The sequence below is a fragment of the Acomys russatus genome, chromosome 21 (genome assembly GCF_903995435.1).
Source record: "Acomys russatus chromosome 21, mAcoRus1.1, whole genome shotgun sequence".
Lineage (NCBI taxonomy): Eukaryota > Metazoa > Chordata > Mammalia > Rodentia > Muridae > Acomys > Acomys russatus.
The window spans coordinates 14,144,734-14,157,762 of NC_067157.1; the positions used below are offsets into that span (position 1 = coordinate 14,144,734).

The following is a 13,029-nucleotide window of genomic DNA, read 5'->3' on the forward strand; positions in this document are numbered from 1 at the left end:
CCACATACACACACATTTGCAACAAACATGCACACACACAAACTTACATTCCAATTCTATGTTTTGAGATGCTGGGGATTGAACCCAGGGCCTTGTATCTATTACAGAAGCCTTCAACCACTGAGTTACAGATCATCAACATGTCCTTTGAAGAGTTAAATCTTATGTAATCTTATAATACTTTAGTTTAAAAGTATCTAAATGAAGGACAAAAAAAATCCATCATTATTGATATCAACTAATAATTACTCATCTGAGTGTCTGGTGATGTTAGGGTATAGCAGAGTCCTTATGTCAGACACTTTCCTCCTGATTTTGCCTTCTTCTGTGTTTTTAGACAGTAATCTAGCCTTTCAGGGTAATAATGTTCTTATTTTGAAATGGGATCACACTATCTACTTTCTAGCATACAATGAGAGAACGGACTGTAAGACTTTTTTATGCTTTAATGTGTCTTAAACACTACTTTAAATGTTTCTCCCTGTTACATTACTTAGTCTTAGGAACAATCCAACAGCACGCACAGCATTTGTCATTTTTTTTAATAGCATGTGTCCCCTCAAGACTCATGTGTTGAGGCCTGTAGGTCTCATCACTTTGAGGTGATTGGATTGTGTGGGCTTTCACTCAAGCATGACTGAATCCTTCAATGGGTTAATGGTACGGTGTAATTGTTGGCAAGTGTTGGAATGTAAGAAGGTACAGTCAGGTCATGGAGGGTGTGTCTTTAAAGGACTATCCTGCCCAGAGCCTATCCTTCCATGCTTTGTTTTCTGCCTGCCATCATCTGCTAAGTGTCTTCTCACCAAGTCCCTTCACCACAGAGGCCACCACAGACTCGGAAACATAGAGTCAACTGACCATGGACCGTACTCACTGAGACTGTGAACCAAAAATCACATTTTCTTCTTAAAGTAGTTTTGCTCTGTCACAGTGATGAAAGCTTACCAACAGTCTTATTACCCTCACTTTTAGAGATTTTGAAAATTAAAGACTAGAATATTTTAGCATAAAGCCTCAACTAGAAATTGGCTGAGTGTTCAAACTTATCAATTTCAAATGTATACATTTGTAATCTGTTCACCTTCCCGATGATAAGAGAACTAAGACCAGCAAAGAGTTATTTGGAAATGTATTTTATGCAGTACAGACACCAAAGACAAAGATTTCCATATGCAAAGAAGTAATAAAAGGCTGTATTAAGGAAGAAATGGGAATATGGAGAAAAGAGAGTTGGGTAAGATTGAGCATCATGTTGTACAACGCTTTAAATGCTCAAAAGATCAGGGAAGACCTCATGGTGGAGGCTCACTGGGAGCTTCTGCATAGACACCCCTGTGTGCAGGCAAGCAATGCTGAAGTGCCCTCAGAGTGCTGCTGTGATGGGCCATGTGTGGTTGGAAGTTGAGAAGGTCAGAGAGAGGTCTTCTACACATACCTACATTCAGACACTTCTCAGTTACTCCAGTGAGGATTATCCAGCTACTGGATGTCCCATGGCCTCACCTCCTGGTGTCCTCTGAGCTTTCCTCCCTGTGAGAACCTGGAAAATGATGACTACAATTAGTATTCTTTTAAAAAAATGCTTTTCCTCAGAAGCTGTGGCTACACATTTGTTGTAGAAAGAGACACACTCCTGATGGTAGAAAACATTGCAGTTCTTTTGTTAAACAATTTATAACTGAATGTGGAGTTTAATCCCAGCATACAGTTCATAACATTTGTTCTACTTGATTGGGGGAGAGGTTAAATGTGGGAGACTCTGACATGAGCTCCAAATATTGTTCTTAAGCAGAACTTTGTCTCTTCTCTGGACTCGAAGGCTTTGATGCAAGCCTGGCTCAATGTATTCTCGTTAAAATTGCCACATTTCATGCATCTCTGTGTTGACCTTTTTATAGATACAGATGATTTTTCATATCAATCCTTCTTACCTTTGGCTATTGGCTTCCAGGAGACAAAAGAATTCTCTAGCATGTTTGGATATAAAATTATAGTGTCATATGAGAGACTCCAAACAAGACAGGTATGGGATAAATGACATTGACTATACTGGGAAAACCTTTTGAAGTGACAATTACTATGTCAGGTTACTACTTAGAGCATGTACATTCAGTGCATTGATTGTGGAAAATTAACATTTCACAGAGCAACAAGAGTAGACACAAAGATCCAAAAGTGGCCCAAAATCCATCTTTATTTTAGTATATTGGATTCAAATGTATTTGAAATATAAAGCCCGCACGTGCGCGCGCACACACACACACACACACACAGGTTCTGTTTTTGTTGTTTTAATTTTATTGTTTGAGGGCTTCATATAATATTTTTTATCATATTCATTTCCCCTTCCTACTACTTTTCCAACATCCATTCTCCTTGCCATACGCAGTCAACTTTATGTCCTATTAAAAAATGTTTCATGTCTAATTTAGGGTGCCCAAATTCTTGGACGCATGGCCTTTTATTGGGGATTGGCCAGGGTACCTGGCTACACACTTAGAGAATACTGTCTTTCCTTCTCCTGGTAGCTAGGAGTTGCCAATAGAAACCTATGGTTAGGCACACATATTCTTTTAAGAAAAGCCGTAGTCTAAACAAAACAAAACAAAACAAAAAACCTATACACTTGGCTAATATCCATGATTGACCTTATTGAATTTCTTTACTGATTAACATATTGTCATAAATTATTTATAGTTATTCCACTTGAGTTTTTGTCAACCTTCTGCCTCACAGTCCCAGTGGATCCAGGAATTCTAAAGAAATTAAGGAAGAAAAAGTAAACTCAGTTACTTCAGGGCAGGTCACATGTCCAGTATGGCTACCCAGCAGCCAGGAAACCAGTCTCAGTGCCTGGGAGAAGCTGGCCATCTCCCAGGCCTGCTGACCTCAGTAAGAAACAAAACAAAGACCAGACTTGTTGGCTTCTCATTTTGTTTAATAAGCTAGAATTATTTTTCAAAGATCTCAGATAAACAGAAATAATTATAATTATGAATAATTAAAATGCTAAACTGAAGAGAGCTCTCAACATTCCCTGCAATGTGAGCTGGTCCCCGGAGGGCAGCATTTTCAATTAGTTCAGTTTTACAACAAAAGATAAATGTGACAATCAGTGATGGCAGGAATTCAGTTCAAGTAAGAAAACAAGTTAATTCACTGTCAAATCACCCGCTTTCAACTAGTGGGGACCCTACTCTCTTCGATGTTCAAGGTCCGTTCTTATTCTAGAATATAGAAAAGCAACAGATAACTGAAGAATAATTCTGCCTCAGAAGCTGAGAGTAGATGCACGCCAGCTTTATCAGTTATTCTGACTGGACAACAGAGAAGGCAATCGATAACAAAAAATGGTTTTGAAAAGCCAGCCCTGGGCTGGGTAGAGGGCTCAGGGATGAAAAACGCTTGTTGTGTAGATGTGAGGACCTGAGTTGGATCTGGGGAGTGTATGCACCCTGGACACAGTTGTATGGGAGGCAGAGACAAGAGAATCCACAGGACCTCACAGGTCAGTCAGCCCTGAGAAAAACAGCAGAACAAGATGGAGTGATCCTGTCTCAAATAAGGAGGAAATGAGGACAAACTCGCCAGGTTGTCCCCTCACTTCCAGAGGCAGACCAGAGCACATGTGTGCCTGCACTCACATGTGTACCGCCCCTCTCTCTCTCTCTCATGAGATAAAAGTTCTTTCAAATGTATTTTATAGAGTTATATGAATATATTTACTTAATTCACAGCTTTTCTCTGCTGTTTCAAAGCTAGATCTTCTAAACAGCCCAGGCTGACTAGCCTCAAAAAAATATTCTTCCCGCCTCTGTCCATGTCCTGAAATTCCAATTGCCACGTTCTGTACCATAAGCATTTATTGCTACATTATGCTGGATGATTGTTACATTGCATCGTAAGAACTATCAGACTAAAAAAAAAATGCATACACATATAATTATATAGTCTATCAGATATAACCTTTGGGCTATGTATGTATGAAATGAAGTGGTTTTTTTTTGTGTATGCTATTTCTCATTTTTTACAAATTGTAATATAATTTTAATTGAATCATAAATTATTCATGTTTTTTAATTCAGAGCTCTTTTTGTATATGCACACACACACACACACACACACATGCTTTTAGTAAAATGTATCCATTTTCTTTTTGTAGTATTAAATGGTATTCATTGCTGAAGTTTGTCGTAGATAAAATGTGACTAAAATAAATTCTAAGTTGTACACACATTAGCAAGTAGAAAATAAAGTTTTGCATTGAAGTCTCCAGTAAACCGATTTCTTCATTCAGATTTGACTTATTATTTGACCATCATGACCCTGCAAAGGCTGTCATATACTGGATGTCACACTGAGGAGGTACCTTAAGCCTTTCATTCAGTAGAGGAGAAACTCATTAGACACATGGTACCAAGTGGCTTCTGAGCAATAAACCCCGAGTTATCGATTCTGCTTTTAATGATTAGTTGTCTGAGCTTTGTTTTTAACTGAAATGATTGTTTAGGTATTATAATAAATGTACACATGGTTAGCTGGGGCTTGTTGCTACTGTGTTATCCATTTTGAAGTTAATTTATAAGAGTACTCAAGGAAGGACTGTGAAATGTAATGGTAAGTGTATCAGGCTCAATCTACATCCTTTGTTGATTCCATCTTCAGACTCACAGTTTATTTTAGATGTGATTTGGGGTCTTCAGTACAGATGTCGTATAAGAGAGTCAAATGCTGGCATGGCCTTGACACATCTGTTTCACTTTGGATATATACTGTCACTCTGTAAGCAGTCTATGGCTAAGAAGAAAACGGTGCCAATTATAAAGGGTGTGAGGTTTAGAAATTAATTTGGTCTTAATACATTGACAGGGACCTGCTGGCTTTAGCAAATGATTCATACCAATGGTGTAACCAGAAAATATTTTCAAGGACAATATTTTTGTATAGGTCCTTCCCTGGAGTGTAGGCAATATACCCAGTGTCACCCCACTGTAGAAAACTGACTGAACATCTCCTGGCATTTATCTATTACATATAGCTTCTTCGCCGGGAATGGGACTCTGTGCCCGCTTCCTCTTATTCATGTGGGATTTTTGTCTAGCTTGAGATTGGACAGATCTTGAATTTAAGTTATGTAAACAAACAGTATGATCTACATAGCTGGTAAGTGGGACTGTGTGAGCCAGGAGGCAGAACAAGGTTTCTGGTCTGTAGACTCTGAGGATCATCTAAACCATTCCAGTAGCCAGCTGGAAGGGGTTTCCTGCTTCCCTCAAAACTACAGTCCTTACTGTGTTGAGAATAAAAGTCTGTGAAGACATGTGCACCTGGCCATTTATTGCTCTTGGTCCTGTTTATTAAGTTCTGAATATGACTAGGGCACTGAGTTCAATAAATACCTGGTGAGGTCGTATTAAGCCTATTTTCTAGATGAATGGATCAAAGCTTTCCGGAACTAAGGCTTTCCCCTGGCCCCCCTGAAATCACTGAGGGGGTGGAGGTAGGAGTCAAAGTCTCACCCCAGAACTCACTGACCCCCAGCTTCTACTTCAGAGGGCGGGGAGAGCACTCTCAATGGCAAGATGCTAAGAACTGCCAATGCCACCTCCTCCACTTCTGCAACCTCCTGCACGTTTGCAACAGTCTCCACAGCGAAATGCTTCTCCCTTGTTCTAATACTGCAAGTTAATGAAGACTAAAGGTCACCCATTTGTTTTGAGCATTAGCAGTTAAAATTTGTTACTGTAATAATCTTAGTGTTCTCTTAGTTTCATTTCTGTTGCCTTTATAAAACACTGACCAAAAATAAGTTGCAGGGCAGAGGGTTTATTTGAGCTTACAAGTTACAGTCCATTACTGAGGGAAAGCAGGACAGGAACGCAACCGAGCCTGGATGCGGGGACTGAAGTAGAGACTATGGATGAGTGATGCTTACTGACTTGCTTCCAGGCCCACATTTAGCCATTTTTCTTATAATTTCCAGGACCCTGTAGGCTGCGCCTCCTCACATCATTAAGTAATCAATAAGATGCCCCACAGACATGTCTGTGGGCCAATATCAGTTGAGGCTCTTTCTTCCAGGTATTTCAAGTCGACCACCATCAAGATTAGCCACCACAAGTTGTCAAACTCCACACACAAAGAAATGACTTATAGCCGTAACCTTTCATTTGTTCCCGAGTTCTTATGTCAATATTGTAACAGAAAGCACAGTCTCATTTTTAAAAGTCTCACAGTATTTTAGGACTGTCAATAATTTAAAAGTTCTACAGTCTTTTAAAAATTCCAATATAGGGATTAGAATGTGATGGTTTAAATGAGAAATGTCCCCCATCTGTCCATATATTTGGACACTTGATGTCCACTTGGTGGCACTGTTTGAGGGGATGATGGGAAGTTTTGTGAGGGTCAGTCTTGTAGCAGGAAGTCACCTGCAGCTGGCTTTGAGAGTTCAATTGTAGCCACATCCCACTTCCAGTTTGCTCTCTCTGCTTAGGGTTTGCAGTTGGTGGTGTGATCTCTGAGCTTCCTGAACCCACATCCATGCCTGCTTCTGGATGCCAGGTTTCAACTGCCAAGCTTGACTCTTACCCATGTGGAACAATAAGCCAAAATAAGTTCTTTCTTCTCTGGGTTGCTTTTGGTTACAGCAACAGAAAATTAACAGATATGCCTATCATCAGTGTCTGCAAAATTTTCTAATATTTTACTAAAACCTGTGTGCTCTATTTTTGTAAGAAATCTTTACAGTCGGGGGTACAAGCTCTGTTCTCCCCATTCTCTGGAAGTAGTTCAAGCCTTTGCACAATCGTTACCTCCACCAATAACTCTCTGGGTTTGTTAATTGAGAACAGGCAGCAGTCAAGCGGCTGGGATCTTTTTCTTTGTCACTGGTACTGTTCTGTGGCATTCCAGGGTATCTTTGAGCTCTACTGAGTCTCAAAGACCTCAGCTACCATCTGTTTCTGTTGCTTCCCTTTGTTCCCTCTACTTCCTACCTGGGTCATTCTTTGCACAGAATGTGATAGGCAGGTAGAAATTCCCCTCCTAGGTATGGAAGAGAGTATTCCATTGAGATTAAAGATGGTAAGCTATTGATTTTTAGGTTAACATTTCAAATATCACCCATTATTTTAAGGCTGGGTATCCTTGGAAGACTCAGAGCATTGGAACCATCCGAGAGCAAATACAACAGGGGGACCGCTGAGGACAAGAGACTGACATGGAGGCATAATCTGTTTTATTAATCTTGACAAGGCCTTTACCATCCATCTTCCCATGCTTTCCTGATTACCATCTTACTGGAGGCTAAACATTTTTAAATGACTGAGAGGGGACACTTTGTGAGAACGCAGTTTGAGAGTTTAATTCTGTATTTCATTGACAGACAGTGCTGTTAGGTGCAGCAGTTGTTCCTAACAAATAAGGAGCTGTTGCTTCCTAGGATTTTACACGGAGCCCAATGGTAGGCATAGCCAGCTGCCTCATCACCATGCTATCACAGATGTTAGCAAGTCTGAAGAGAGTCCATTTGTAGAAGAGTTGGGGCTACTTCCTTTTTAGGGTTATCATGGAATAAGACTGGGGAAACAGATTTTTGAAGTCTAAAACACCATAGTAAACAGTAGCTGAAGCTGACTATGGTGACCAGCAGTGAGCTCAGGCATTTTGTGTTCTGCTGTGTTTGCTTTGGAATGTTAAGGAGGTTGGATTCTTTTTAAAAGAAAACATTTTATTCAGAACATTCTCCCATGAAAGCTCTCTTTGACAAAGTGTCATTTTTTGATATATTAGTACATGTCTGCCTACATTTTATATTCAAAACCGGCAAGCAATGTTTTAACAACTTTTGACAAGGCCGGGGAATTAAAGCTTCATAGAGGTGACTCTTTTAATGTAATGCTATAGCCCATTTTGTATTTTCTATGCTGTACTTTAGGGCAAGCTATGGCATTTTCAATTACGTCAGCTTATGTTTGAAAACGTACAGAGCAATTAAAGAGGAGTAACAAGAATGGCAAAGTCACCTCACCAGCAAAGTAGTGTTGTGAGTGCATAATTCTGAAATTTGTTGAGAAAGAGAATAATAGATATTTATATGAATGAACGAACTATAAATGAGTAGAAACAAGAAGTCAAAAATGTTTCTAACAAAGCGCTCACGGAACCAGAGATTTCAGGTATCTCTGAAATACATTTATCTAACTATATACATTTCAAAACAAAATGCTCTATTGAGACACAATTCATGCCTACTAGAAACCTGAAGGAAACTCTCAGGTACCACTAAGCCAGTACTTACGGGGTCTGTGTTCCACATGTCTCTCCTGTGTCCCTCTATGGTGAAGCCAGAGAATGTACATCCTGATTGCCCGCCCCCAGCCCAGCCCAGCCTCATCTGTCCCCCTGTCATTTGTCCTTGCTCATCTGCACACCTGCCTTCCTCTCACTTCTTGCCTGTGCCAGGCTCTTTCTCTACCCAGCTCGGTCAGGTGATCAGCAGATGGTTTTTCACATGTTTGGTGACAGCTGCGTGTCACTTGCTTTCAGGAAGAGTCTCTGTCCCATTCTTTTTACCTAGTGTCCCTTCTGTAGATCTTTCCATTCTTTTCTTGCCCATGAAAATCTCTAAAATACCATGATGTGATCGCTTCTTTCTTAGGGCGTATCCTTAGCCGACTCCAAACTCCATGATGGCTGACAGTGCTGACCTTTATCATACTGTTTACAACAGTTCTTAGATTATTTGAGGAACTCTAACACACTTTGTTATGAGGGCTAATAAACCATCAAAAGGGGGAGTTTGTGAATGGCATATGTTTTTATATTTTTCCCTTTTGGTTGATAGTATGGATTGTTGAATATCGCCACATTAAGAAGTAGGTTACTTTGGCTTTTTACATATTAACATTCCCATTTGTCTACTTCATTTTGCTAGCAATGGGCTTCACATTTTAGCCCATGAGCATTCTCGTAGCCACCTCCTTCTACAAAGAAAAGCACAAGTGGCATAGCCTGAGGATGAAGGGTTTTACCACAGAACATCCCTCTTGGATTTGAGTTTAACACGCACAGTGGAGGCAACAGGGTGGATTAAAAGGACCAGAAAACAATTTACGGAAACACATTCTAACAACTGAAGTTGCTGAGGGTCTTGCTTTAGACAGGCAAGTCATTATAATCTGAAGAACTTTCCCATGAATCTTGTGATTAGAAAAAGAAGAAAATGTCAAACATGTACCCATTACTATGTTAAGGAAATGGAACTGGTGAATAGAAAGTTGGGCACGCTGTTACCAGATGATGAGGAGCCACAGTAATCAATATTCTCTTGAAAGGGCCTCAAATCTAATGAGGCAGCTGTGGATAATGAAATTATGACCATGGTGAATTCAGGGGATCGGTTCAGGGTCCTTAGCATCCAAAATGCAGATAAGCAGTCAAAGTGGGATTGCATTAGCTGACCTCTGTAGACCTCCTCTGAAACAGAGAAGACATTAACAAGCATGCCCAAAGTCCCTGCCTAACAGTTCCCATGTTTTTAAAAACATTTTCCCACATTTTTTATTGAAAAATAAGATAATTCATATTACATCTCATTTGCTATCCCATCCCATGCGTCCTCCCATTCCTCCCTCCCTCCCTCCCGCTTTCACCCCATTCCCCTCCCCTATGACTATGACTGAGGGGGACCTCCTCCCCCTGAATATGATGCTAGGGTATCAAGTCTCTTCTTGGTAGTTGGCTATCCTTCCTCTGAGTGCCATTGGGCCTCCCCATCAAGGGAACATGGACAAATATGGGGCACCAGAGTTTATGTGAAAGTCAATTCCCAGTCTCCACTTAACTGTGGAGAATGTTCTATCCATTGGCTAGATCTGGGTAGGGGTTTGATGATGACTGCAGTATTGTCTCCCATGTTTCACAGATGCCTTGGCCGGGGGAGAGGAGGTGGACCAAACCCCATGGGTGAGGCTGTGTGAGGCACAGGGGCGGGTGGGGGGGGGGAAGGTGTGCAGAAGGGTGGACAGTGCTTACAGGAGGATAATACAACAATTATGTTCAAACTCACTTCAAAAGTGCTTTCCTAAGTCAAGGTTCAAAATACAACTAGTTTATAGAGTGCTACCCACCCCCTACTGTAAACATAATTTAAAATCAGCTTTAGACACCCAGATAAATTAAAATAACTGTTCTTAGCTATCTAGATGGATGCTGCATTGACGGCTCTATATAGACCAAATTCATTTTCGGGGCTTTTAGCCTTCCGTGTTTGTCTCTTAACCAAACCTCCTGTTTTTGAAGCACATCAGAATATTTTCCTGGGGCACACAGAGAAGATCTATTTCCATTTGCCCTTTTCTAGGCTTCCTGGGGTGATTATGCCACCGGGAGCAAACCGCTGACAGTCATGGTGAATGAATTCAGACGAGTGTTTATAGTCCCCACGGAAAAGCTGCATTTGTTTTATAGAACTATATTTTCATTTCAAGGATTGTCCATGCCACCCTCCTTACTTTTAAATGTTTTTTTTTTTAATTAATTCATTTATTTTTTCACTTTACATCCCAAAACAGCCACCTCCCTTCTCTTCTCCAGGTCCCACCCTCCTTCCCTCTTATGCGTATTCCCCCTCCCCTCCCCTTCAGAAAAGGGGACACACACACACACACACACACACACACACACACACACACACACACCACCTACTTATCGTATCACATAGAGTTCCATCAGGACTGAGCGCATCCTCTATCATGGTGGCTTATCAAGGCAGCCCCATCAAAGGGAAGTGACCAAAAAGCAGGCAACAGACTCCATTGTCAGAAAGAGCCCCTTCACCCCTTTCTAGGGAACTCACATGAAGGCCAAGCTACCCATCAGCTACCCATATGTATGGGGGCACCTAGGATGAGTCCAAGCATGACCCTTGGTTGGGGCATCTGTCTTAGTAAGCTCCTGACCCCCCTCACATACACCCCACACCCTATCCTAGCAGGAGCTCCCCAAGAAGACCAACAGAGCCAACTCACCTGGGCCTAGGGAAGAATTTTCTCAAGAAAGGCAGCAAATGCTGTTGAGAATGTAAATTAGAGATTTTGCAAGTAAAAGCCTCTTCTTGTGTCTTGTGCAAAAACTTAGTTTTTATTTTTATCTCTAATCAGAACCAAGAGAACAGTTTTTGAAAGAGCTAATATTGCTTTCCATTCACACAGAGTGTTCTGTAAAGATGCACGCCTCCTCGCAGGTACAGACAACATTCAATCAAACTCCACAGGGATGAAGATGAAATGAGTCAAATTGGCACCAAAGTCATCACCGAATGCCTACTAAGGCAAAGGATGAAATATCTTTCCTCACCCCATGCCAACCCCCAAAGCAAGAAAAGATAGAAATTTTGAGATATATTGGTTTTTCTAAAGGCATTGAAAAACTTATTTATAACATGCATTATAAACCCACTTTTTTCTTTGTATCTTATGTGTCAGTTCTTTTCTGTGCTCTTAGCTTACATGCTAGCTATTTTCAAGATGCCGCGGCTCCCCAGTGAGTCTCCATGCCTCCAGAGTCGAGAATCTGTTCTCAAATCCTCCCTATCGCAGTCCTGTGACACCACCTCAGTTGTAGCCTCCGGTACAACCCAAGTTCTCCTAAAGCTTGAAACTTGGCCTGTGCTTTTCTCTCCAATGCCCAGCTCCCATCCTCACACTTCTAATAGTGTGACACATGTAACACCAGTCTTCAAGGAAACAAGTGTGTCTCATAATACTGTTTATATTTTATGTGAAAGAATAACACTAAAACTAGCTGGTAACAGGAACACATGTCCTGATGTCCCGATATTTCCCTTTCTGAATTCATAGTTGAGAGTTAAACTATGGTATCATCCTGAGGCAGTATTAATAGTCACTCGAGGATTTCTAAAATCGGGACATCTTTAAAGTGTGTGTGACACTCAAGTAGGTCTGCAGTCGATTTCAGCACTCTACCGGCCCTGATGAGGAGCAGCATGCTATATGGCTAAAGTTAGCAGTATTCTCCCTTCAAAGGGACAGAGCAGATGCTTTTACTGGGTGGTGACTGCAGGGCGGCACTGCCGAAGTCTTTGGTAGTACCTCATTAGTTTCTCAAGAATCAGAAGAGACACCAAGGAGGTCTTGACTCAAATCCACGTCTAGAGTTCACCTTGCCAGAGAAGGACTTAGACCTGAGAAGGCTCCTGCTGTAAAGGGAGGTTTGCTTTGGTAAAAGCTGCCTGCTACTCGAAAGGCTATATTTATTTGGCATTTTAAATTAGAAACATGCAACAAGCAACAAACTGTGAGCTTATACTTTTGCTATGAACCATGGGATAAACACAACAGAAGGAAATTTACTGAAATGATGCTTGTCGGCAGCTAGCCAGAGACATGCATTTGTGCATTTATGCTGGAAGTAAATGGAATGCAAAACCTTGTTTCAAATAGGAAAAAGAAAATGATGGAATAAATCCAGTTTGTCTCTAACTTCAGCATTGTCTATAGCAGTAATTGATTTACTCTAATTAATTATTCATTGATGCTTTGACAAAATATTTACTCTTACTTCTAAAAAATGTATTCAAGTATACAATGATAGGCAGCTGGTACAAGTGCCTCACATAGTTATTTTGATTTTGGATGTTATATAGATGAACATAGGTTGCCTCAAAACGGTAATGGAAAATAAAGTTTACGTGTATAACAACAAAAGGCCAACTTACTGTGTTACATGCATTAATGAGACATCCATTTTTGGATGGATTTTTAGGCTATGAAAAATGATATATTCCTAAAAGTGGGACACTTTAAAAGTGTGTGTAATATGCAAGTAGGGCTCAAATTTGGAATTTAGTTAGAAAGTTTATGGCTCAAACCTTTGATTTTACCACTTGGAAGGTAGAACATTAAAATCTGTGCACTAATCAACCTTGCATATGGCTGATAAGAGTGACAAATAACACAGACCAGGAAAACAACCCTTAAATAAAACAAAATTTCCAAAGTT

The 13,029-nt window shown here is 40.6% G+C and overlaps 1 protein-coding gene across 2 annotated transcripts in view; it reads right to left on the bottom strand.

Moving 5' to 3' along the window:
- Positions 1–13,029, bottom strand: part of Hs3st5 (heparan sulfate-glucosamine 3-sulfotransferase 5) — a 278,484-nt gene that overhangs the window by 103,574 nt on the left and 161,881 nt on the right. The window contains exon 3 of one of the 2 annotated variants that reach the window (XM_051164343.1): positions 1,443–1,543. The gene's annotated coding sequence lies outside the window, so the exon portion shown is untranslated. Of the gene's footprint in view, positions 1–1,438; positions 1,544–13,029 lie in introns of both variants that reach the window. The other variant, XM_051164342.1, reaches the window with a different exon arrangement.